The sequence below is a fragment of the Myodes glareolus genome, chromosome 9 (genome assembly GCF_982192425.1).
Source record: "Myodes glareolus chromosome 9, mMyoGla1.1, whole genome shotgun sequence".
Lineage (NCBI taxonomy): Eukaryota > Metazoa > Chordata > Mammalia > Rodentia > Cricetidae > Myodes > Myodes glareolus.
This window is the reverse complement of record NC_142034.1, coordinates 9,510,746-9,516,745: the sequence shown is the minus strand read 5'-3', so window position 1 is coordinate 9,516,745 and position 6,000 is coordinate 9,510,746. Positions and strand designations below refer to the sequence as shown.

The window sequence follows — 6,000 nt, the reverse complement described above, 5'->3', positions numbered from 1 at the left end:
CAATCTCTTTCTGGATGGATCCATCCCCCCAATCCTATAGTCATCTTTTCAAAGATGGTGCCCCCAAAAAAGGATACGGGCTAGCATTCTTTTCAGTGCATGGGGATTCTCAAGAATGATGCCAAAACCCCTGGATGCCTGAATGCTCATCACCACCCTAGTATGTAATTACCCCCCCCCCACGTGGGCTTGCAACTCTAGATAAAAGGATTAGTGGGAGACCCATGCTCCAGCATCACGGACCCTCATGCTTAGCTTTCAGCAGAAAGATGGGGGCTGAAGCCCCTGACAGGCAGCAACAACTTCAGGAGCCAGGCAATCCTGAAAACCTGGCTTTTCTAAGCTGCAAAAGAACCTGTAATTTACCTTTCAATTGTTCTTACTTGTCATGAACACCCCAAATTGGATTGGCATGAATCCACCCTTCCGCACCTCCTTAAAGTTCCACCCGCTCCCTGAAGCTAGTCAGTGACTGAGAAGGTAAGAGTGAGCTGGGAGGGCCCACTCAATGCTCTCTGAGTTGAACCCAGGTTATCAGGGTTATCGGGGAGGACTTGAGAGAGAAAGTACACACTTAGACCCAGTCGAAATGCCCTTGATATTCTAAATAAAAGCTACAGTTCAAAGGACTTTCAGGAAGTCTCCTAGCCAAGTCCCTTGCTTTCCAGACATCGTCCCGAAGACTTCAGCTCTTTGTCTCTGTCTAGAACAGATGGAAATTTTTGATCTTCGTTTATTCTATAGAGCACATGTTTGCACAGGTGTGGCACACACACACACACACACACACACACATACACACACACACATATGCAAACACAAGCATGGCGTGGGGCATCCTGTACTATCCCGGTGGCTGTGGGTTTGCTTCAAGGGTAGTTTCATTTTTAATAAGAGGCAAGTGTCACTTATAGGACTGTCCTAGAGCAATTCCTGAGACTTTGAGCTTCTGCCATGCCTACTGCACACAACACAACACTCCTTGGAAGGACATGGTCTCAACTGGCCCGTCACACTTACGATTTCCTTCAGTACAAGACAAACCTACCATCTTGCAAACAAATTTGGTCAGGATGGGGCACCTGATCTGGTCTGTCTATAGGCTGCCCTGTGGCCAATGAGGGAGCAAACAGCTCTGAATGGGGACTGGTCAAGCAACCTAGAAGCTTCGCCTTGCTGCAGCAGCAGAAGAGATATGGTCACTGCTTCACTCTGTAGGAGGACCAACTGTGACACTTTTTTCGAGTGAGATGTAGATTTAGCTCCCCCAAATCTTTTGCCCCCCAAATTCCCTTGTTCTTGGCAGGCTGGAATGACTGAATCTCCCAGCTCCACACAGAGTGGAATGTGGGAGCTGGGAACACTATTTCCTACTGCAAAGCGAGGAACTTGATGGTCTGAATGTCCCCTTCCTTTCCATCCCTGTAGCTCTTGAGTACGTGGTCTAACTATGGGATTATGGGACAGGCCACCTGGGCAGCCCCACCAATCATTTGTATGGCCTTATCTACTGTTACCTTAGGGAAAAAAAAACCATTTACAGAGATGTTAGGAGTGGGTCACCATTCCTCAACACCTGAAAGAATTCATTCGATTCAGATGCTGTCAGTATGTACTTAGAAAAGAAGAAAGTAGAGGAGGGAGGGAGGAAGGAGAGGTCTGGAAGCCTTCTTTGGACTTCAACAGCATTAAACATCTTTAGGAGGTTTGTTCAATTCCACCAAGACAAATCTGAGAGGCCAAAGTCAATATCCCACCATAAAGTCACTGAACAGTCATAAAAATGCATCAATTACAGTACAAGGAAGCTTGGATGTTTTATATAAACAAACTATAAATACAAATCCTCAAACATCTTCGAGTGTGCAGTCAAGAAGGGGGAACCACGATGTGATTAGGAAGGATTCTCAACTGTACAAGTGGGGGCCACAGAGGAAAGGGATAGAGAAGTTCCCAGCTTCTGACAGCTGCGTGGGCCACCAGCATAAACCGGGGGATGAGGTGGCCAGTAGGCAATGCCTCAGTCTCAAAGCACTGGGATGAGTTGATCCCTGACACCTTTGAAGGTCTTTATAGTTCATCCCATTTGTGTCGCTGAAGATGGACTGGACGATGGCTTCATCTCTATCTGTCCAAATGCACACCTGCATGGGATCCCAGCAACGCAAGCCCAAAGTCAGGACCAGCCCTGCTCCACTCCTCCGCTCAGCCGGCTCCACTTGCCCTGACCGCCAAGAGGCCACAGAGCCTCCACGCCAATTCCCGTGACACTCAGGAGTCACCTACCATCTCCAGGCTGTGATCTGTGCACAGGGAATGACCTCTTTACAAGGAACAGAAACAAAAAACCAAGATCTCATTCAACTCAAGTGTAGTTGACTATTCATTTTGCCTCCGGCTTGAAGATATCAGAGCAAATAAAGAATCTCTGGGTCCAAAGGCAAGGTGGGGTCAGGCGGAAGGATGTGGTGCCTGAGACAGGCACAGGTAGAGAGAAATATCCAGGAGACTTGTCTTCTCCAAGACAGTAGATGAGTTGGGATGATGAGCCTTCCCTAGCTGTAGGTCATGTCCAAGATGTAAGTCTTTCTTTATTCAAGTCAATGAAGACTGTTCCCAAATATCTTCACAGTCTGGAAGTTTCTATATCTTTCAAAATAATACTCCTCAGTTGAAATCCAGGGATCTTGCCTCTCAAGAAATAGCCTGATCTTGGACAAGTCCTGAAAAGAGGACCAGGAACATATTTTCCACGGTTCCACAGAGCTTCTGGTGATCAGCATGGGTGAGCAGGAACAGCCCTTGGTCAGCCTCCTTCTAAGCCTGTAGGCCAAAACACAGCAAGAGTTACATGGCGGCATCTGGTCTTTTCACAGCGCTTTATTTTCCCAGCTCTATTTCCCAGGGTTCCCTTGGTGAGGCATCCGAACACAGGACATAGTGCTTCCAGGAGGAAGTGAGGCTTACTCCTGGCTTCCAGGAAAACTCCCTGCTCACTGGAGCACCCCCGAGAAGCCTGTGCCACTTCCAGAGCCGACAGATGGGTGTGGAGGTGTCGCACTGCCCTGCTCACAGACACATGTTAGTGTCCTCAGAACAGCAGGGGCTGGTTATCCAAACAAATGGTCATGGGAGATTCCATGTATCCCAGCTGTAAAATAACTGACTCAGCACGGACGGGGGTCCCTCAGAGGACCACACAAAAGTGGTCACAGTAGACTCCACGCACAGTGACTGTAGAATAACTGGCGTAGATTGCACTGGGGACCCACAGAACACCTGGCACACTTCTCCTCCAAGTCCGAGGGCAACCAGGTGAGGGCAAATGCACACCCCTCACCGATCCTTCCCACTTCTCAAAACTCACAATGCTCAGCAACAAAGCACTGAGTCCCTCAGGGGAGCACCCCGCTTCAGTGCTGACTGGGTCTGGTCATCAGAGATGGCGTGGACCTACAAAAGTGGCTGCCTTACAAGTCTCAGGTCCAGCAACCATCATCAACCCAGGTCAAGAAACATGGGCAGGTCAACCCTAAGAACCTTGTGGGAAGGATGCTCAGATCCAAAAATAAGCCCATCTGGTAAGCACCATCCTCATAGACCATGGCAGGGAAGGAGGTATATAATGATCAAGGCCTCCTGGACGAGCAAAAACCAGGGTACCCATAGCTGATGGTAGTGCCCAGGGGATTTGGATTCTAAAGGTTCGGTGTGAAAATGTCTGACTGAAACATCTTCTTGGCAGGGTGGAGCATCCACCACAAGGCCCAGAATGATAAGAGGAATGATGGGGACACCCAGGACAGAAGACACTTGAAGATATCTCTGCAAGGGAGCTGGTGAAGGGGACAATCTTAACTTCAAAGTCACAAATTAAAAAAAGTGAGTTTTGATTGGTGTCCTGAAAGAAAACAGGGACATTTCATTGCAGGAGCAGCCCAGCCCCTTGACACCCTCCTTTACATATGGCCTAAAAGAGCACCCAAAGTTCTTTAACCTTCGTCCAGTCTCCTTCCTCCTTCTGCACCAGCCTTGGAGTTGTCTCCTAGATCCCCATAAGCTTTTGCGCCTGGGAGACAGGCCATGCAGCTGGCAAATTAATTGGCAGTGACAGGGCTTCCTTCTGGTTGCTCAGCAACTCCATGCAGCTGACAGCAGGACGCTGAGCACAGAGGGACTGCCATGAGGAATTCACCAAACAAAACCCAAAGCAAAACACGCAAGGCCCCCAGACTGTCACCGTCAGAACGAGACAGAGGGAGGGTGTGGGGGTGGAAGGCGGGGAGTTAACCCACCCTGATACGAAGTGGGGTTCAAACACGAGAAAGTTCTCTCCACCCTCATCAAACTACTCATACAGCCTTTGCCTCTGTTAGCCTGGAGAAAAGGAAAGAAGTGCAGGGGTTTAAAAAGAAGTCTGGGAGCTGAAAAGTCACCGGGAATGGCAGCCAAGGTTGATGAAGTTTACCGACATTGCTCCACAGGTAAAGCCACTCTACCAAGGTGACGGTCACACCGGGGGCAGAACCCTCCCTTGTCCTGTGTGCTGGACTGTCTTCCTATTTGTTGCTATGACAGAGTAGATGAGCTATCCACCACGCAGCCTTGCCTTGGTCCTCACCTCTGGCCCCTTACTTATTTGCTGTCCTTTTTGAGATTGGGTGTCCCCATCTGTACTACAGGGTAGCCCGACAATTACAATGTCGTCCTGCCTAGCCTTGAACTTAAGGCAACCTTTCCTGCCTCCGCTTCCTAAGTGCTAGGATGACAAGTGTGAACGGCCAGGCCTAGCTTCTGGCCTCTCTTAAAACTTCCATGCCTAAGTAGGGTACATGTACAGTCTGTGTCGTCTGGAGCGGTCAGTGGAAGGGGAAAAGAATGGAGACATTGAAAGATGCTCCCCTTCTAGTCGTCGTCAACATGCATGACAGAAAGGAGCTGTGTGGACAGGGTGAGGTCAGCAGTCCAAGGCGGGAGACCGTCCTGGGGCATCAGGCTAGGCCCTCAGCATCATCAAAGATGCATAAGGTGGGACACAGGAAAGAGAGGTGTGGGAATAGAAGAGAGAACTCAAGGAGGAGGTCGCAAGGGCAGGGGACTGTGAAGGCAATGGTGTCTCCCCTGAAGTGGCTAGAAGGAATCAGTTCTGTTGATAACTTCTGTTTAGCACACTGAAACTGGCCTCAGACCATACTATACCTGTCCATACTTCCACAGAGACATTCTCACGGTGTAACGATGGAACCTAGGGCTTCCAAGATGCCAGGCAAGCCTTATACCACTGAGTCAATATCCCAGACCCAATCTCCACCGCTAAAGGTTTTCCAAGAGGGCACCAGCGCAGGATGCAGGAAAGGCAAATTCATCACCAGCAGCAGGGCAGGATTTAGCCTTTGAAGAGACTAGACAACATTCTGCAGGTTCTAAGGGAAAGGCAGGCCTCCGAGATCAACTGAGGCAAGAAGGAAGCCCATGCCATGAAGCAGGCTGTCATCATTTGCAAAATAATATTATCATCTACCTTACAAAGCTCATGGAATAATGCATGGAAACCACCTGGTGAATAGCGATGCCAAAGAAGTGATCCATTTAGGATAGCTTGGGCTTTGAAACTCAAGTCAAAGCTGCTGTTGCTGCTTCTTGCCCACCCCAATATTTATTCTGCCCTTTCTATTTGCTAATACAACTCTGACTCCTTTTTTGTTGTTGTTGTTTTGTTTTTTTTTTTATTTTTTGCTAGTGTGATGAAGTTCAGACTCTTGTGTGTGGAGGCATAGCTATATAAGAACTGATGGATAGATATAAGTATAGCTATGGCAGTAATTCAGAGCAGGTCGCTCTAAGGGAACTTGAAGCCAGCCAGTCCGTCTTTATTTCCTTCTCTTTTAATAAGGTCACAATGGCTGGTCCTTCAGCAGCCATATTGGCCTACAAGAGACCCTCATGTCCTACAATGGCTAAGAGAAGGCAGGGCTGGATTCTGGCCTTCAGTGATGCTTG

The 6,000-nt window shown here is 48.7% G+C and overlaps 1 long non-coding RNA gene across 1 annotated transcript in view; it reads right to left on the bottom strand.

The window, feature by feature from the left end:
* Nucleotides 1-1,792: 1,792 nt before the first annotated feature.
* Nucleotides 1,793-6,000, bottom strand: part of LOC146893340 (uncharacterized) — a 154,113-nt gene continuing 149,905 nt past the window's right edge. The window contains exon 3 of the long non-coding RNA XR_015003879.2: nucleotides 1,793-2,823. This is a non-coding gene — a long non-coding RNA (uncharacterized LOC146893340). The remainder of the gene's footprint in view (nucleotides 2,824-6,000) is intronic.